Source organism: Canis aureus, chromosome 6 (assembly GCF_053574225.1).
Source record: "Canis aureus isolate CA01 chromosome 6, VMU_Caureus_v.1.0, whole genome shotgun sequence".
Classification (NCBI taxonomy): Eukaryota; Metazoa; Chordata; class Mammalia; order Carnivora; family Canidae; genus Canis; species Canis aureus.
Genome location: NC_135616.1, coordinates 13,191,729 through 13,213,706, shown reverse-complemented (window position 1 = coordinate 13,213,706; position 21,978 = coordinate 13,191,729).

Genomic DNA, 21,978 nt, shown 5'->3' with positions numbered 1-21,978 from the left:
CGAGAGTAGTTGTGATCCAGAAATGCATAAAGATTCCTTGAGAATGGCATAGATTCGTGAAATTCATGGAAGAACTTCAAGTTGTATCATTGGCCACTGAAGGTTTTGTTGGAGACTCTGGCTATGGAAACTTACCTGCCTTTTCCTCCCCATACCTATAACTTCACTCTGTTCCTGTATTACGTGGGTCTTCTATGTGCAGATGATTATTTTCCTTCGTATAAACAGATTAATTTTTATACTTTACCCATGTTTGACAGTGTTTACTCATCATTTCTTTCATCCTTGTATCAACTACCTAAGGAGATACACATGTATGTTGATCCTTTAAATATACAAGGTAAGTGATATAATGGGGAACCCTAATGTGCCACAGTGGGAGTAAAAATTGGTACAACCTTTTGTGAAAACTGGCATTACCTACAAAAGTTGAAGATATGACATTATTTTCATACTTAGCTATATACCCAACAGAAGTGTGTCTATATGTTCATCAAAAGATATGCACCAGAATATTCACAGCCACACCCAAATTGGAATACCCAAATGCCCTTGTTAGGACTAGTTCTTAGAAGAGAACACAAGGTGGCATTCCCCAGGATGCTGATGATCTGTTTCTTGATTTGGGATGCTAGGTAGTTTGTGAAAATTTATCAAACTTTATACTGATGACCTGTGCATGCACTTGTATGTGAGTTTATATTTCAGTATAACGTATGGAAAGAGTTGGTTCTATTTTTCCCTCATATTGAATTCAGGACTCCTAAAAAAGCAGCTTGGCTTTCAGGAGTAAAATATGGAAAATTGCCTTCTAGGAAAGGATCTGTCCTGTTACACATTTCAAATTGGCACTTGATCTGAAAAGCAATCATCAAGCTGGTAGGGGGCGTCTTTGAACTGATGTTCCATAGATGATAATAATTGTCTCAGTAATTGCAAGAGCCCTTGAGATGAACTGACTTGGAATCTACTTCTCTAGTTAACTGTGGTTATAGTTGCTATTTTTCTTTTATAATGAATCTGATAGTCTTAAATATTAAATATTTTCACTTTTATTCTGTAATGTGCTCTTAAAAAAATGACAGGTTAGCTACAGAATTGGTATTACTGAAGAAAATTGCCAGCTGCTCCTTGAAAATCCTATAAAATAAAACACTGAAAAATGAGTAAGAAAAAAAAGTTTATTTGAAAAAAATTTATTTGAATCAGGCAGAGCCAAACCAGAAGTATTCATTTGTTGTCCTTCCATTTTTATTGAATTATAATTGACATACAACACTGTATAAGCTTACAGTGTACATCACAACAACTTGATCCTATATATACTGCAAAATAATTATATATATAAAAGTAAATTTATTTAATATCCATTGCCTCATGTAGTTACAATTTTTTTCCTTTTTTTTATTTTTTAATTTTTTTAAAAAATTTTTTCCTTTGATGAGAACTTTTAGATATACCATACAGCATTGTTAACTAACTATAGTTAGTCATCATGTTGTACCTTATCCCTGCTACTTATTTATTTTATAAATGGAGGTTTGCCTTTTGAACACCTTCACCCAATTCCCCCATACTCATGCCTCTGGAAACCATAAATACGATATCTTTTTCTTTATTCTTTTCTTCTTCTTTTTTTTTTTTAGTAAAGATTTTATTTATTTATTAGAGAGAGAGAGAGAGTGAGAGCTAGAGAGCATGAGCAGGGAGAGGGACAGGCAGAGGGAGAGGGAGAAGCAGGGTCCCCACTGAGCAAGGACCCTGAAGTGACGCTCAATCCCAGGACCCTGAGATCATGACCTGAGCTGAAGGCAGATGAGATGCTTAACTGACTGAGCCACCCAGACATTCCTCTTATCTCTTTTTCTATTTCTTTTTTTAAAGATTGCACATCTAAGTAATATCATATAGTATTTATCATTTCCTATATGACTTATTTTACTGAGTTAACTTTCAACATAAGAGTTACATATTAAGCCCTAAAATTGTTGTAGTCTCACATTTTTAAGAGATGGTAAATTTGAAAGATCCATATAAAATTAGAAAATAACAGATATTGAAGACAGCTTTCAAAAACAAATACATTGATTTTGTCACATGTTTCTTTGGTTACTGACCTACAGTAATTTCTTAGAATCTTGTCCTAATAAACATGTCCAGCAGCCTTCACAGGGTTTTGGATTAACCCAGTGGTATGAGCATGAAATGGATCCTATAGAGTCTTAGGGAGGTTCAGTATTTCAGGGTTTTTCAGCATTTCATTTTATTTGAAAATGGTCTATATAGACAACAAAGATCCATTATTTAACTTACAGTATGATTGTAAGATTTCAAGTTACCAAAAAAGATTTTGGAAACTGTTGTTAAGTAAACATACCATAAAACATAATTATCATCGAAAAGTTCATTATAATAATATAGGAGAGAGAGAGAGAGAGAATATTAAGCAGATTCCACACCTTGTACAGAGCCCAATGTGGGGCTCAATCTCACGACCCTGAGATTATGACCTTAGCTGAAATCAAAAGTCAGACACTTAACCACTAAGCCACTGAGGTGCTCCTAGTTTCTATATTTCTAAGAGTATATATGATTTATATAAGTGCTTAATTTTATTTAAGCCAACTAAAGAGAGCCCTTTACAGATTAATTTTGGCAATTTGGAGCTAGAAAAATATTTGTGTGGAGGTAGAAAATATCACACATCTATAGTTTTCATACATAGACATACATAAACATACAGACACAAACAGAGATCTCTTACAGCTTTCTTTAAAAAATTTTAGCCATGAGATGGGTAAGATAATGTGGAACTCACTAGTTTATAAAAGAACAGTGGGATTCAAATTGTGTTTCTGGCAGATGGAATAAATTTAACGTTATCTGCTCAGATCTCTAAAGCTTTTTACTAATATTTGTGGAAGAGACTTAGTTTTTTTTTAAATAAGCTTTTCTTTTTTCTATCCTTCTGATAAGAATTACCAGCTAGAATACTTATATTTTAAAAGGCACAGAGAAAAAATGCAAGGTTTACCAAGAATGGCTTTTGTTCACAAAGTCCATATTTTTTTTTTTACAATATCTACAAATTTTTTGAAATGAATAGGAATGGTTTGGGATTGGTAAAAAGGATAGTGTGCTTTGAGTTGTTTCTAGAGCTGCATTTCTGTTCTTTTGAAGACTCAATTTGTAAGACAAGTACAGTTGTTTTTAATTCCTCAAAGAATTGGTTTGGAACCAGAAAGATATCAAGACTCAGACCCCACCCATTCAACTATACTATTTCAAATTTGCTTCTTTGTATCAGGGAGAAAATCTTAACTAAAATGGAAATCAAATGATTCCTATGTTCTAGATTTAGAGCTGTATGTCTTCAAAATATTTTAGTAAATCTTTCCACAAAGCCTTCAGCATGTTTTTCTTTCCCTCTGGGTATGTAGTTTCATTTTAGCTTAGAGGAGAAGGCCTAAAAAAAAAATATTTCTATTAGGCTCTGAATATCAGCTTCCAATTTCACAAACTTCTGACAATAGAGCCATTTAAAAAACGAAATTCTTTTAAATATCTTGTCAGGTTTTAGCTGGGACAAACAATAAGTATTCTTGGCAGTACTGAACAGCCTGGTTATTGCAAAGCTACTGCCCTTTAGGGGATGACAAGGGTCTTATCAGTTAGGTCTATTACTTAACTAGTGCTGATTAGGCTATTCCTGATTGACTGGTTTAAAATTCCATTTCTGGGAGACCCAAAACTGTAGTTGAGTCTATGTTTGGTGATGTCGAGCTTAGCATAAGTCACTTTGTTTTGTACCTCTTCTTTTGTTTTTAACATACTCTTGTCCTGGACCTGACTCATGAACTAAAAGAGAAACACTTTCAAAATCCACACTCAGCTGTGAGTTTTCACAACAAATATCTATCCTCTTTTAATAACTTAGGGAATTTTAATGATTCTAAATGTGTAACTATGTTGAACTGGTCAACTGAGGTTGCAATCTTTGATCATAGAACTTGGTACAATTAACTGATGTACTATGTACATAATTAGTCTCGGTGATCTAATTGGGGAATGTTAAATAGAATCATCTGGATAGTTGGTTCTGGTGAAACAGAGCTAATTTCTGGAAATAGATCTTCATTAGGATAAGATTACATAGAACCTCATACCAAAGACTTTTCAAGTTAGAGCTGGTAGGGTCTAAAATCCAGTGATGAATAAAACCTCTGGCCTCAAAATGCTCACAGTTAATGGGGGAGCTGGTGTAGTGAACAATGTGCTGATTGCTATGACAAGGATAGACACATCAGGCCAGGAGCATATTTACTAATTGCTGTGTGATACGTATGCTTCAAAATATTATGTTCCGAATGTTATGTTCATAAGACTGAGGACACAATATAATTTTCTGTGTTCCAACTATTTGTTAGAGCAGCAGTTTTATTTTAAAGTCTACATTCTGTTTCTTTGGGAACTTCTTGTTTCAAATCAATTAGGCTTTTATTTTGGTTCTTACTTACTCTCCATTTCACCAAAACTGATGTTGATAATTTTATGTTGGGCAAATGCATCCCTTTCTCCACTAATTTGACCTTGTGGTTAAGATACTTGAATGGTCAGAACAAGTGGATTGCCTCTTTCAGTTTATCAGTGCTTAAAATTAATTTCTTAGTTTGGAATAATAATACAGCATGACTTACCTAACAAATATGCCTTGCCAAGAGGAGAACTTGGGTAAATTCAGGTGTATGAAAAATACTTTGTATTTCTCAGATTTTAAAATCTCAGAATGTTATACCCATGACAGTTGACATCATTTTTTCTTTGATTCTTCCTATATTTTCTGTGGAGAAGGAGTGAACAGGCCCAGTTTGCTTTTTATGAATTGGAACACTTGTCATGGTCACTAAGTTGTGATATTTTTCTAGTGAGAATTCATGCCCTTCGAGTAGAGGATTGCTGATTTGAGATGAGTGCATTCTGTTTGAAAAGAATTTACTTGGAAGATGGTGGATTATATCCTTTATCCACTTTGATTGGAGGATACTGAGTATACACAATCTACTATGCTAGAGGAGCCCTGTGATGGGTAGGAAAGAGGGGAGCAATACAGCTGCTGGCCATTACTTACCACTCTCTGTTTTGCATCGGAAAATCTGCTGACAGTCTTGTGGGGCTTCACTTGTATGTAACTTCTCGTTTTACTCTTGCTGCTTTTAAAATTCTTTGTCTCTGACTTTTGACAATTTGATTACAAGATGTCACAGTGTAGCCCTGTTTGGGTTCAATCTATTTGAGGTCCTTTGGGCCACGTGCATCTGGGTGTTCATTTCTCTCTCCAGTTTGGGGAAGTTTTCAGCCATTATTATCCTTTTCTCTTTCTCCTCTCCTTATGGAATTTCCGTAATGTGAGTACTGTCTCTTTTCATTGTGTCACATAATTCCCATGGCTTTCTTTAGTCTCGTTAGTCTTTTTCAGTCTTTTCTTTCTTTTTTTTCTTTCTCCTCTGAGTAATTTCTGATGTTCTATTCTCCAGGTCATTGATTTTTTCTTCTGCATGGTTGAGTCTACTTTTAAAACTCTCCATGGAATTCTTCAGTGCAGTTATTTCATTTTTAGCTGTAGGATTTCTATTTTGTTTTCATGGCTGCTGTTTCCTTTTCCAACTTCTTATTTTGTTTATTCATTATTTTTCTAACTTCATTTAGTTGTCTGTGTTTTCTTGTAGCTTACTAAATGTACTTAGGAAGATTGATCTGAACTCTGCCTGACAGTTCATCGATCTCCATTTCTTTAGGGTCAGTTATTGGAGTTTAATTTGTTAATTTCCTTTTTTTATATGTATATATATATTTTTATTGGAGTTCGATTTAATTTATTAGTTTCCTTTGGTGATGTCATATTTACCTGATTTTTTTTTTTTTTGTGATGTTTGATTCCTTACATTGTATCTGCATATGTGAATAATTGGGCTCTTCCAGACTTTATGCATTTGCTTTGGCAGAGACAGTTCTTCACTAGTCAGCTCAGTCTGAGTTTCTAGGTATATCTGCTGGTAAAGTCTTTAGGTAGGTGGGGTCTACTATTTTATGGTCTAGTTTTGGATGAGGCAACTGTCAGAGGTCCAAGGATGGGAATAGAGAAGTTGTCCCACTTGCTGAGAATAGTTAGATGGGATTGCTGGCTTGATGCCCTACACAAGTGAGGCTATAGGATGGGCTTTGTGATTGCCTGGGTTCTCTGGTCAGACTTACTAGATGATTAGGACTGGGTACTATATTTAGTAGTAGATGGGGCTATGAATTATCTTCCCTATCCTGACAAGGCAGCAGGATAGGACCCAGAGCCTATATAGTTCATTGTTTTGGGTCTTGAATCAGGACACAGAGTGCACTGAATACCCTGGTCAGATGAGTTCACTGATTTTCTCTCCAGAAGGGGAAAGCCATAGGCTATGCTGTCTTTTCAAGTGACACTGTATATAGGGCTGTTGAATCAGCTATATAGCTTCCCCTGTGCTCTGGTTAGATTCCCAGGTTGGACAGGCTGAAGGCTTTATTCAACCATGAGTGGGGCTATGAATTAGATTCCTTGCTCAGGTGCCGTGGGTGAAACAGCTCTAAAACCAGTAAAACTCTTTCTTTATTGTCTTTAAGTCAAGTGGCTTGTACCCTAAGTTCCCTGGACAAACAGGCCTCTGGCTTTGCGCTGCAAACTGTGAGTTCTGTCTGCCTTTGCTTCTGCTCAAGGGCCACTGGGCTGCATTGCTTTCAGATGTTCTTGCCAGCTTTTCTGGTTAGATGGGGCTGAAGACACTTTCCACAGTGGATGGGGCTATCTCTCAGGTATCTTTATTTCTGGGTGGGAGGGTGATGGGCCACTCCAGGGTTCTCTCGATTTCTCACTCTCTCTGGTTGGGAGGGGTTGGCAGTTACCTTTAGCTTTGCCTATGAATTAATTCCCCTTATGTGTGCACAAAACTCCTAGAAGAAAACATAGGAACAAAACTCCTTGGCCTGGGTCTTGGTAATGATTTTTTGGATCTAATGCCTGAAACATAAGAAACAAAATAATTAATAAGTGGGACTACATCAAACCAAAAAACTTCTGTACAGCAAAATAAAGGTACACAATCAACTTTCTGGCATATAACTAAACAGTTTTCCATAAATGTACCAACTTTCCCCATCCACAGAATTCTACTTTCTCTATATCTTCAATAATTCCAAAAAGTATTTTCTCTATCTTCAATAATCCCAAAGTATTTTCTCTTTGTAATTTTTTGTGTTATCTTGTTTTAGCTTTTTAGTTTCTGATGAGTGGTTTTTCATTGTCATTTTATTTTATTTTATTTTTTTTTTTTTTAAATTTTTTTGTATTTATTTATGATAGTCACACAGAGAGAGAGAGAGGCAGAGGCACAGGCAAAGGGAGAAGCAGGCTCCATGCACCGGGAGCCCGACGTGGGATTCGATCCCTGGTCTCAAGGATCGCGCCTTGGGCCAAAGGCAGGCGCTAAACCGCTGTGCCACCCAGGGATCCCCTCATTGTCATTTTAATTTGCATTTTCTTGATGACTAATGATATTGGGAACCTTGTCATATGCTTACAAGCCATGTGGATACCTTCTTCTGTGAAGTTGCCATTTAAGTCTTTTGGGCATTTTTTCCTGTTGGCTTATCTGCCTTTATTTATTAACTTGTAGAAGTTCTTTATATATTCTGAATTCCTGTGGTAGTTAGTTGTATTGTGAATATCTTGGTCTGTAGATTTTGTTTCACTCTTAATGGCACTTTTTCATGAATTGAAATGATCAACTTTAATGTATGTTTAATGTGCTTTCTATATCTTCTTTAAGAATTCTTTCCCTCCAAAGTCAGAACAGTTGATGTTTCCTCTAACAGTTTATTTTTTTTACCCTTTACATTAAATTTGCATTTTTCTTTTTTCTTTTTTTTTTAAGATTTTATTTATTTATTCATGAGACACACACACACACACACACACACACACACACACACACACACACAGGCAGAGGGAGAAGCAGATTCCATGCAGGGAGCCCGATGTGGGACTCGATCCCGGATCCCCAGAATCACGCCCTGGGCCAAAGGTGGCACTAAACTGCTGAGCCACATGGCTGCCCTGCATTTTAATTTTTTTTTCATAATTTGAATCACCATTTTGTTGGCATTATAAAGATAATTAGAATATCTATTTCTAAATATAATACAAAGGTAACTTTCCTGTTTTTTGGAAGAACTTTTGCTAAATTGCTGTTTTTTTTTTGTTTTTTGTTTTTTTTTTTTTGTTCCTTGAATGGTTGAAAAATGTCACCAGTTAAACCATTTGGATTTAGGTATAATATGTGTGTGTGTGCGTGTGTGTGTGTGTGTGTGTGTGAGAGAGAGAGAGAGAGAGAGTTTAAACAGTGGATTCAGTTTTGTTAATGAATATCACACTATTAAGATTTTGCCTTCTTTTTCTGATAGCTTTGATAATTGTATTTTTTGAGGAATTTTTCTTTTATCCAAATTGTCAAATTTATTGTCCTGAGGATTTTAATACTCTCATATTTTATTAATTTTCATGGCTGTATTATCTTCTCATGTTTATAGAATCTCTGACACAACTCCCTTTTTCTTTCTGATATTAGTAATATATGTTTTCTTATTTTCTTCCTTGATCAGTTGTAGTAGGGGTAGTCTGATATTATCAATGTTTTTAAAGAAATAACTTTTGGCTTTGATGATTGTTTATCCTACACATTGATTTGAATTATTTTCAAATTAATTGCATTGATTTCTACTCTTCTTTGTATTATTTCTTCCCTTCTACTTTCTTTAGGTTTTGTTTGCTGTGAGATTATATATTTTTGAAGCAAGTTTTATATCCTTATGAAAGCATTTGAAATATATTACATACGTATATATGTATGTGTCTGTATGTATATATGTACATATCTATATCTATATCTATCTATCTATCTATCTATCTATCTATCTATCTATCTAAATGATGGCAGTGAATTTCTTTCACAACCAAAAGGTAAAGGTAGAAGATGAACAAAATAGAATATTTTTGAAAGTCATCATTGAGGAGTCCAGCTCCTGCCCCCAAACCACTGAGTGATCTTCAGGCCTGACCACTGACAATTGTAATTACATGTCAGGCTTCATGGAGGAAAGTTACCCTCCCTAGTCTTGGTGCATTGCAGCCTGTGAAAGGAATTATCCTCAAGGACTCAGGCCCTGTGCTTGGCCATCCTTTTGCACATAGCTGTCATCTTAACCCAGGTGCTTCCAAGTAGAGAACTCCTTATCTTGGGACTTCTGCAAAGGTATCCTAGTCGGGGGAGGGTAAAAATTTAAAGACATTTTCCTCCACTCTGACTCAGTACTTCATACTTTTCCACTCCTAGAACTTCTACTCCCTTACCTAACCCCCTGGGTCCATGATATTACAAGAACCTTTTGTTTGCAGCTCCTTTGGCAGTAAAATGACCCTGTCTGTGCTGATTCACTTGACCCTCAACTAGCGATTGGTGACTGGCAATGTTCTACAGGGGAAAATGGAACAGATGGAATTGGTTTAGTCTCTTGTTTATACTATTGCAATAAATGATTAAAGGCTTGACTGTTATTTTCATTTTGGTATGTTGTCTTCATTGGTTACTATTACATCTGACAGTTCCGCTCTCTCCAGCTCAGGTTAGAACCACACTGATCATTTTGGAATTTTTGAAACTTTTCATAGTAGATAATATGATATCATACTTTGCGTGTTGAAAAGCAAGAAGCTGAATAAAGCATAAAATGGTAGAGATTGACAATATTCATCTTGTTCCTTTGGTGCAAATATTAAAATTTCCCTCCAGAGGATTATCCCCCTGAAATCAAAGTATTTCCAGAATCTTTTTAGCATTCAGGCAGAGAATTAAGGATTTTCATTAACTTCTCTCATCCCTTAAGGAATGGAAAAGTTAAAAAAAATCCTGCATATTGATTTGGAGTTTTGCTCTAAATGGAAATATGCTTTGATTCTCAAACTGCTTGAGATTTAGGTTTAAGAATTTTGAGGTTGCACAGAGTTCTGTAAACATCAAGAGAAGTATTTGACTGATCTTAATAGCATTTGGGCATTAGCACATTATTTACATGTTTTAAATGTTTCATGTAGTGTAACTGATCTTAGATTTTCAAGATATCTATCTTTCAGTTGATTGTTAAGAATATAATATAAACTTTTCTGCCACTCTGATTTCTACCTTAGTTTTATCATCACATCTCAGACTGATAAGTCAGTAAAAACTGATCTGATTTGCTGATTGTTCAGGATTTTACATAGGATCACTACAATTTTTAGATAAAGAATGCTGATGGAAAAGGGTGCATTTTTTCTGCCACTCACCTCTGTAGCTTTCCTTCATTGTTCAGAGACTCATCTTATGAAACAGCGTTGTTTTAACCATTTCTATCCAACTTCACTAAGGGAGTTGCTGGAAAGCTTTAAGGTGAAAAATAGAGGAAACACCAACACTGCTTTTGTTCTCTCTGCATGAAGGTAAACAGAGTAACAAACCAAGAATGAAAGGTCAGCAAGCAAAATTGTGATTGTGGCTGGCATTTCTCCCTTCTTTCCTTCTGCATTTAGACTTTCCGAATTGGGTTACCTTAAACTTTGGAGAAATCTTTATTTTAGAGAGCTAAGATGAGAAGAAATAGGATTGTTGTTTTGGAAAGAGTTTCATGTCTCAAGAGAGGCAGATCAGCAGCACTTCAGGTTCACTTGTGGTCACTTAGACTAGGCTATCAGGGTAGAAAAGGAAGATTCTGGGAAGAAGCTGCAGGAGTTATGATTCTATGTATGGTTAAGTGGTTCTTTGCTACAGAGTGCAAGTTAATTCCACATGAATAACACCGAGTTATTGAAAATAATATAGCAAACTCATATGACTACTTTTCCCCAGTAAATAATTAAAAGCTCTTTTTTTTTTTTTTAAATTGAGGTATACTACAGTAAACTGTACAGGTCAGTGAATTCTTATCTATCTATTTATATCATATTATATCTGGGTATTAAGAAACAGAACAAGAAATAAATCAAGGCATAGAACATTTCCAGCACTGCAGAAAGCTTTCTCATAACCTTTCCCAATTACTATTTTCCTACTCCAAAGTTTCCACTATTTAGACTTCTCTCCCCATAGATTATTCTGCTATTCCTGACCTTTTTGTAATTGGAGCCATAAAAATGTACTCTTGCTGTTTAACTTACTTTACTTATCATTGTGTCTGTGGGATTCATCCAAATTTTTCTCTAGTACATCCTTTTCCTTTCATTATTTTAAAAAATTTCAAACATATGGAGACATTGAAAGAGTTGTGCAGTGAGCAACACACACTTACCTTCCAGATTCAACGTTGCTGTCACTCTGCTACACCGTCTATCCATCCATCAATCCAGCTTTTGATGCATTTCAAAGTACATGGATCATCATTATTGCCATTCGTCCCTTCCCACTTCAATATGCATGTCTTTGCCTTTGTATATTTTCGATTTCTAAAAAGTTTAGTAGACAACCATGTTAAGAAAATCTGTGTGTATTTCTGAGAGATGAGGTGAAACTAATTGGAACATAGTGCTTGAATTTAGGATTCCCTGTTCTAACATTTCATAGTCTGGACTTCAGGAACATTTTTGTCTGTGCAATAGGGGTTTAGAGAAGAAGCAGTTTTAACTTGTAGCTTGTGTTTTCTTTTGTGGTTGAGAGAGTAAGGGGAGATCTGTAGATCCCACAGAGATGAAGTAGGAGAGATTCAGAAATCAGAAGGGAGGATGAGATGCAGCCATGCAGGCAGAAAGGAGTGAGGTCTGAATTATACTCTGGTTTCAGAAATAAAAAATAAAGGCCTGCTTCTTTCATTTAACTCTTTAAATTTGCTCAGGCTAAGTACGTGCTACTTAGAGGAAACTGCTGAAAATACCAGATATTTAGTTAAAACATAACAAATATGTATACAGAGAGTTTTTGAGAGTGGAATACTTTTTTTTTCCCTCCCAATTTTTACTTTTAAGGTAAGTAGTTGAGGTTGTGGAAAACATCTCAGGGAAGGAAAATATCCAGTATATTTCTAAAATGAAGGATGGGTTGAAAGGGACTTTTGAGATCATCTAGTCTCAATTCAAATTAGAATACCCCAGGGAGCCTTTAAAAAACCACCACAGAGATCCAGATCTAATCCATCTAGGTGAGGTCTGGACATTCCTAGTTTAAAGAAGTTGCGCAGGTGATTCTAATGTGCTGCTGATTTGAGAACTCCGGATGCAGTTCAAACTTTTGGTATCGATCTTTTGCTGATACTTTTTTTTTTTTTTTTTGCTGATACTTTTAAAGTTCAAGTGTAGGAAGATAAGATGACACTTGATGCCTATTTCTTGGCTAACCAATGCACAATTAAGATCAAGCACAAAGTCAAAAATGTTAGTCACAAATTACCACCTGAAGAGGAACCTTTACACAAATATTTGCGCTGAGAGGAGTTCCTTCTATAAACGGCTTGTTTTCTGATGTCAGCAAACATGACTGATTTGGACTTCTTTTCCACATGAATTGAAATGTTCATATATAGCCTCCATGGGGGTGGATAAGACAGAATAAGACAGAACCGAATAATAGCTGGAGAGGTCCATGTTCTCATATTTGTTCAAACTGCCGTCTGTGGTGATATCCTGATATCTTGGCATTAGACAAAAACAACACTCTATGGAGGGGACAGTTGACATATATTTAGCACCTGCTTTGAGAGCTTTCACTCCACAAAGGCTTCTATGGAGTCAGTCACATGGATCATCTCACGAACCTTGTGAATCTGTTCTTTGAGTAAGGTGATAACCAACAAGCACATTTTTAGATGTTTGCGTTTAAGTTCTCAAATCAGTTGTAACTGTGTATTATGAACTAAGTTTGGCTTAACATCTATTTATATGAAAAAGATTGAGTTGACCAGCTAATAGAAGCCAACAGTATGGTGATCTCTCTAGCTTATCCCTTACTGAACAACGATGTGTGGGAGCAGGAAGTCATGCCATATGAGAAGGGTAATAAAAATGGGATGATTCTGACAAGCTTCGTTGCCATGTGGGGATCATACTGTTTTTTCAGAGAGACAAACTAAAGTGAATGAAAGGATACCAGATAGAATGAACCTAATTTTACTCTTTGCAATAAATATAACATTTATTTATTATTTATTGAGCACTTGGTATTTACCAGCATATGCTAAACATTTTATTTGATTTCCTTAAATTCTAAAAATAGCACTATTTCTCTCTAAGTAGGGAGATTGAGACTTGGAGAGAATATCCTTGGGGTCACACATTGATAGAGATGAGACCCGGACTCAGTCTATTCCAGAACTTGAGCTTCTCATTACTGCCTCCTAAGGAAAAACCTTCCATCATATTTTGTTAGCTGCCTCTCTCTCCTGTCAGAGGGAGCTTGTACCACGGAATTCTTCCAACTGTAAGATCCAAAGCTGAAATGGACCCTGGTTAACTTGAGAGTAGAGCATCATGTGGTAGAAAGAGTCCATACTTTAGAATCAGAAGATTAAGCTTAATTCCCAGCTTTATTCTCTCCTGGCAGTTTAGCCTTGGACAACTTATTACCTTTTCAAGTTTCTCTCTTTTCATTTATGAAATAGAGATAAAGATTTCTACCTTTCATTATTGTAGGTGTTAATAATGATAAGAATTCTTATGAAGTGCAATTCAACAAATAGTATCATCATTAATTTTCCTAATTTGAGACATGTGTGGTCAGGGATGACCATCACAGTTCTGATTGTTGTGATTTGATGTAGGGAGAATAAGGAAGAAAGAACTTGGCTTTTCATTGGCTATTGCTAAACTACGCCTCGGATGAAATTTTACTAGGTTTTCATATCCCTAAGTGATGATGAATAGTTGTTTTGGATTGGGAACACTGATTAATAAAAAAATCAATCTAATCACTTTGAAAGCTGCCCTTACTTTTATCAAGGAGAGTAAGTATACTACACATTGTCTGTAGCCAGAGGTCTTACCTTCTCAGAAAGGGAGCCTATTAACCTGCAGATGTCATGTTTAAAATTTAGTCAGGAAGTTTGTTCATAAATGCACACCATTTTGACCACTTTAGGAAAAATAAGAATCTAACGTGTCCCTTAGGTTAGTTTCTAATCATCTGTTAACTTTAAAAAAAAAAAAATCTGTGTATAGGCAAGGGCCAGGCCTCTTGCTTTTTAGGTGTAGATGAGGAGTTTCCTATGATCCAAGGAAAGGAAGCTATTCATAGCGTATAAGCTGTAAATGCAGTATATACTCTATTTTTTTTTTTTTTTTTACCTTTTAAAGTGAATTTTCAATAAGAGGTTTGGATAAATTAGATAATTTTTCTTTATGCCATATGGCTATATAAAATAACTGAATTGCTAGTACTTCTGCCACAGGTGATGTATTTTTCCAAAGGAATTTTTCTTTTTTTTGCCTCCTTTGAGGAGTTTTCCTGATTCTTGGGAGGAAGAACAATGGAAAAGCCTTCAATAAAAGAAAGCAATTTTATTGGGGGTTTCAAAAAGAAACCAGGGGATAAGAGAAGCAGAAAGAAAAATTGTTGAAAAAAAATTGTTGAAAAAAAAGAATTGTTGAGTAAATGGAGGGAATATGTCTGGCTTAGAAGTGGGTTTATGTATCACTTGGTAACTGTTGCATTCCATCATGAGTGAACATTTTAGTCTGGGGAACTATTATCTTTACAACTGGAATAATCACATTTATTTCTGTGGGAGGAGGAACTATATCTCTCCAGATCATAATTAAGGCCCTAGCCTGCAAGTTTGCACCACTGATGAATTCATAATCTGTTAAAGACAAAAGCTAGAGTTAACCACACAGCTGGCCCTGTGTGCCTTTCCAATGGTTGGCCTCATCTTCTCTTTCACGTAGACATTCTTTGGTGTTCTTTTGCTTCTTGCTCTATAATGAAGTGGTACTTGACTATATTTCATATCTATCTACTTCTCACCATTGTCACTGAGACTGTTCTGGACATCATATGTTGCTTCCGTTACTATAATTGCATCCTATCAGTGCTACTCAGCTGCATGAGTCCTTCTCCAAGTATTTCCCCTCACTTGCATCTGGAGTAACTCCTTCAAAGCACAAATATAATTCATAACCCCCCTTACTAAGAAAGCTCCAGTGGGCTCTATTGCTTTTCGGGTAAATACTATGGCCTACTACGCTGTCTCCTTGTCTCATTGCCTCTTTAGCTTCATCTCCTACCATGTTCCCCTTCACTCTTGTCTGGTCTTTCCCCGGTCTCTTTTCAGCATCCTTGTCCCAGGGATTTGCATATGCTTTTCTCTCTTCCTGAAGTGCTCTTCTTTCTCCTCTGTTTACCTATTTAAATCCTATTAAATCTTAACTCTGCTCAAGATTCTCTGCCTGAGAGAAAGTTTCTTAATAACTGTCTCTACCAGTTTATGTCTCCTGCTTAAATGTTCTAGCACTGGGTAGTTTTCCTTCATTTTACATTACTGGTGCAATATTACATTTTAGAGTTTGAATAATGTCTACCTCCTTACTAGGTTGTAAGATCCATGAGGGTAGGGACTTTGTTCTTGCCTACCATTGTATATCTAGCGCCTACACAGTGCTTGGCACAGAGCAAGTCCTCATATGTTACTTGAACGAAAGCTGTCCTATCTTGGTATCATACTCTATTTCAAGGAATTATGTCTAGCAGAATTTATGAGTGAACTACCAACTTGTAGCCCACGCTCTCTAATCAAGTTTGCCTTTAGTCTCTGTGCTTAAATTCTTGTCTTTGCTCTCTGCCCAGTACCCCAAACCATTCTTGCTTTTCTATCTGGTCATTGTAGGGTCTTGAATCATGCCTCTTGAAACCCAGTTCTTATGTTTGCCCACTATCTTCTCCGTATTCAAAGGGTTAGCTATTAATATTTTCTCCATTCAATTTCATATGGTCTGTCTAGCTACCGAGTTCCCACAGCCTTTGTTTTGACATTTCTTTCTTTTTTTAAAAAAAAACAGCTCCTTAAAACTACGATTAAATATGTGTAAATAACTTTCATTTACTATTCTTCAATTAAAAGAATCATTTGTAACTTTACTAGTCAAGTATAAAAACTGTGACTCAAACTGAGTCAAAACAGAAGAATACTGTCCACAACTGGAGTCCAGAGGTCTGCCAGTGCACAGATGTGTTAAGGTTGTGGCTGAGTGATGATCCTAGCATCCAGGGTTCTTAGTGTCTGTTTTCTGCCATTCTTGATGTTTTTTTCACCCTAAGCCAGGATCTTTTGTGATTGCAAAATGGCTACCAGTATCAGTCAGAGCCATGTATTTCCTGGTTCATGTCTCCTGGTCCCTTACCCCTTACCTTAAGCATAGAATACAAGTCTTTTTCCTCAGTGTGATTGTACCAACTTCTGTTACGTTCCCACCCCAGACCAATAATAGTTGTCAGAGGCATACAATGTGTTGATTGGTTTAAATATTAATCCTGATGTCCTCTGGAGTTACCTGAAGAAAGTCGGGGTTCTGATAGGGTGGAAGAAGGAGGGAGTGGCTGTTGGGTAGGTCATGAACAGTGTCTACTACAATTAACTACCATGGGCAAAAGGCTGCATATGATACCAACCAGAACAAACAGAACTATAAGTTTGGGGAGAGAGACAAGTAAATAAGTATGGTAAAAAAAATCATGATTGTCAAATAAAAGTGTAAACCACTATTGGATGATACAGGTCATTTTCCCAAGCCACACTGAATTGGGGAGAAGTTCAGCTCTAGCAACATCATTTCCTTGCATCCTACTCGATGAGGCCCCATTTCCTAAACCTTGAGAACTGTCTCACGTGGAAGCTCCCCTGTTCCCCAACTCTTCCTCCACTTTTTCAGTTTTTCTTTAACTTGTTCCCTGTAGGTGTCCTCAGTGCCCTTCTGTTCTCCTGGGTATACCTTGAGATGTTCCATGCTTCTCCCTTTCATCCTCTCAAATATTTGAATCTTAGTCTACTTACTCTTTCTGTGTTTTGCTGATTTCACTGCCTCCAATGTCTAATGAATGACAGGACATTCTCTTCTGCTCAGCTCTGCTGGCCTCGCAGAGGGAGAGTTGCAGGTGGGTACAGCCCAGGGGTGGGAAGAGAAATCCTAAGGGGTTTTTTACTCTGTTTGGCAGTGGGCTTTCTCCCTGAGCTGGAAATTGGTGCCTCTTTATAGAGAATTGATTTTTTTTCTTCCACATTAAATGAGGAGTTAATATTTTAATGTTAATTACTAATATTTTAAATATTAATTAAAATATTTGAAACAGGGATCCCTGGGTGGCGCAGCGGTTTGGCGCCTGCCTTTGGCCCAGGGCGCGATCCTGGAGACCCGGGATCGAATCCCACATCGGGCTCCCGGTTCATGGAGCCTGCTTCTCCCTCTGCCTGTGTCTCTGCCTCTCTCTCTCTCTCTCTCTCTCTCTCTCTCTCTCTCTGTGACTATCATAAATAAATAAAAATTAAAAAAAAATTTAAAATATTTGAAACATTTCTTCCTAATATTTCTCAGGAGTGACTTGGCTTTATTATGCTAAGGCAGCATTTCCTTCTTTGGCTTATTTTATAAAGCACCCTTACATGTAAGCTCTTAAATGAATAGGATCATTCCTAAATTACTTCTGTTGAATCTCTAGGTTTAGTCCATGATGGGTGAGGGGAAGGCTAGGACTGGGAACTAGAAAGAATGACGTGTGGTCTGATGACACAGAAATTTTCCAGGAAGGAGGTGGCACTTGAACTAGGCTTTAAAGAATAAGATATATGGTTAATAAGAATGGAAGTGAGGATCGGGAATTCTGGGACTGAAGCTGTATATAAAGCATGGAAGCATAACATTTTATATCCTGTGCAAGAAAAGTTATCCCTGAAACACTGAAATTGTAATTAAACAATTTGGTGATTATATCCTTGAATTTTTCCTTTTTAATCCTATACAAATTACTTCCTTGTGAATGTAGTTTTAACTGAGTTCAGGAGGGCAGTGTTCCCCTGATCTTATTTTTATTCCTTGACTTCATTCTGTAGATAGGAATGACAAATGAAATTGGGTTTAATTACATTAATTCCAGTGTAAAAATAAAGGTGGGTGATGACATCATATTGTGGATCAAAAATCTTAGAGTGGAGATAGGGATTAGTGGGCGGGAGTACAAAGTAATTTTTCCTGAGGAGAATTATGGCTAATAAAGAATATTTGATTTTAGTTATGTCTTAATTCTTCATGTGCCAAATTAAAGTTCCAGGCTAAGAAATTAATTTCATATCCTGATGATTTCCCTAAAGTATCAATCATTATATGGTAATTCTCTTAAAGTCTGGGAATATAAAACTACGAGTCATCCAAATACTACATATTAAAATCTGATTGTGCTTCTTTACTGTCTTTTATTGCTTCTCATCCTTCTCTCCTGCCTATAAATCCTTTACTGCTAATGAAATGAAAGGAGCTAATAGACACCTTGCTTTTCCATTTCAGTGAAAGATCGATTAAAATACCAATGGAAAAGTTGTTACAACCCTTGATTAGGTTTGAGGATGGTTGAAAATATATGCTTTTGGCCTGTCTTTTCATGATAATAAAACATTGGCAAGAAATGCACCTAAAATAAAAGAGGACATTTCCTTAGCTCAGAATAGTTTCTTGGTTCCACATTTTGAGCCTGAAACATCTAGTTGGAGGAGATGCTAGAAATAATGTGAAGCCTGTAGGTGGTTGCAGACAAAGACTGTCAAGTATGGCCTTAATGTTTTCTGAGATCTTCAAAGGAAATTTCATCAAATTATGACAGGGGTCATTTGTTATTCTCTTGACCTTCTAGCTTAAATCTTGTAAAAATAAGTTTTTATCCTAGCTTTATTGCCAATTACATTAAATGCCTGATCCATCAAATATTAAATCTGGAAGGGATCTCAGACATCATTTAGTCTTTTTTGTTTTACTCATGTGACAGGCTTAGAGAGTTTGAAGTGAATTCTGATTGCATTTTGAGGAATGGATTTAAAAGTTAAGAGAGAAAATTATTTTAAGTTGCTTTTGGTATGAAGTACAGTTCTTCTCCAGAAAAGCTCAGATTTGAAGGCAAAAGAGCAATGAGTAGACTTATAGATAAAGGAAGTCTAAAGGAACATCATTAAAGCTAGTAAAAGTTGAATTTCAGCTTAGGACATGGCCTTAGAAGTGTCAGGTTAGGTAGTGGATATTCCAACATGGATGGCTCCATGAGGTGGCTGGGAGAAAATGGCCAACCACAGTAAATGCGACAAGGATAAATGTTTTCAGAAATCTTTTTTTCCCAATTAATGTGCTCCAATACTGAAATTCAAGAATGCTCAGTTTTTTAAAAAGATGGCCATATTCAGGTGAGATTTATTTAATGATACTGGTCTGTTTCCTTTCAAAATTGGTTGTAAAAAAAATTTCAGATCATGAAATTATTTTTACTGTGAATTGCTATAATGTTTTAGAAATATTTTCTCAGGGAAATTTTTTTGGTCTCAATACAAAATGCAAAACAAAACAAAACTCTATACATAAAATATTTGATTGCTTTTTGAGACATGTTTCATAGAACTAAAATCATGTGAAATGTTGTGACTTTGAGTTTCAAAATACAAATACCTTGCCAGAAATTCTACTCTTAAGGGACTGAAGTTATTTGAAGGAAATATTCCCTCAAATGACCCTGCTTGGAAAGGCAGTCATTAGTGATAGAACAGTATAAAGGAATGCTCCTGCATAACACATAAATGTAGAGGCTTAAAACACTATCTGTCCCTTATCTCACAGTTCTCTGGCTAGAAGTGAGATGAGCTTCTCTGCTCAGGGTCTCACCAGGCCAAGATCAAAGTGTTGGCCGTGCTGGGCTCTTATCTGGAGGCTCCGGGGGAAGAATTTGCTTCTAATTTAATTTGGGTTGTTGGCAGGATCCAATTCCTGTAGATCTGAGGTCCTTGCCTGCAGTCAGCCATGGGCTACTCCCTGTTCCTAGAGGCCATTCGCATTCCTTCTCACATGGTTCTCTCCATCTCCAAAGCCACAAGGATATATCAAGTCCTTCTCACACTTGGACTCTTTCTAATTTTACCTTCTGTCATCATCTGGCCTGAATTGTCTACTTTTAAAGGGCTCATTTGCCTAGATTGGGTCCACCAGGTTAATTTCCCTTTTGCTTTTATAAGGGAACATAATCAGGAATGATATCTTACTATCTTCATGGAGTCTACCTATGCTCAGAGGAGGGGATATGACACAATGATGTGGATCATTGGAGGCCATTCTTAGAGTTCTGTCCACCCAAAAGGATAAGTTTGGATCTCTGTAACCCAAATATTTCCCTTTAAAATCCCAAAGCATGAGGTAAGACTTAGACAAATGTTAGTTTTTGTACTTTTCCTTAGCTAAGAGATTTTTAATAGATTCAACTTAAAAGAGTTTTAAGCTTTTAAATTTTGGGCCCAATTTAATTTTTAGTTTACTACGTATTGCTTGCTGATTATGAGTAGCCTATAGTCATATATAATATATACACATAGATACATAATACATAAGGAACATAAATGACTACTGTTAACGTTTCTGCTGTATTTTATTTAAATTTCTCTTTCTGTGTACATGTATGTCTAATATATTTAATTTTCAGTCATATTTGTGATCACACTGTATTTTTTATACATAACCATTCTGCATACCACTTAGCATTTTTCGTAGACATACTACTAATAGTTGCACAATAAATGCTGCCTGTTAATCTGCTTTATTTGCCCTTTTCTTGATCTAGAACAATGCTGACTTTCCATAAAATGGAAAATATCCACTATATCTTAATGATTCATGTTACTAAATTGTTACTTACTCAACACTGAATTTTTGCATAGTAAATCTTCTTTGAGTGGATGCACACAACTTTTGTCAATCATACATATGTACAGAAGATAGAAAATTCCCTAGTAAACGTTTAAACTTTTATCTTTCACATTAAAAAAATTTTTTTTTCTTTACAATGTCTTGGTTAGAAATTTAGTCAATCTTTGATTTGTCCTTGAATGAAACAGATTCATCCAGTAATAGCACATTGAAATATGTGGTCTAAATTAATCTCTACTTTTATTGCTAACAGAAAAGAAATAGAATCTCTACAAATAAAATTAATTGCTCTGTTTGAAAATTTCAGGTATATCGCGGAGTTTCTGTTGTCAAGCCCACTGTTTGTTATTTATTGGGTCTAAACTTTATTCACCTTGAATGACTGCATTTTGGTAAAAAAGACTTACTCCTTATCATATCCATGGGCTTTTATTAAAAAGGATTTCTTATGTTCCATTTGATTTTGAAAATACTATAATAATATGACTAGTATTATTGATTATTTTATTAAACTGTTAGTGTTCCAAATTTGGTAGTTTAAGCATTGTGAATGCTATAGTTTATTCAGAGAATTTTGTACAAGAATCACAATTTTTTAAAAAGATTTTATTTATTTATTCATGAGAGATACAGAGAGAGAGAGAGAGAGAGAGGCAGAGACACAGGCAGAGGGAGAAGCAGGCTCCATGCAGGGAGCCAATGTGGGACTCGATCCCGGGTCTCCAGGATCAGGCCCTGGGCTGAAGGTGGCGCTAAACCACTGAGCCACCCGGGCTGCCCAAGAATCACAATTTTGATTGAACTACCTACTCTTATGAATTCTTTTCACTTCAGCTTCCGCTTAAACTACTGAAATCAGAGATTAAGAGAACACAAATGTCCAATCTACGATGACCTCACTCCTCAGTATGGATTTCAAATGAAGAAGGAGAATGTTGTGTTTCTTTTATATCCATCACCTAATTGCTTTTAGCTTCTGCAAAGGTTCTGTTTTGTCC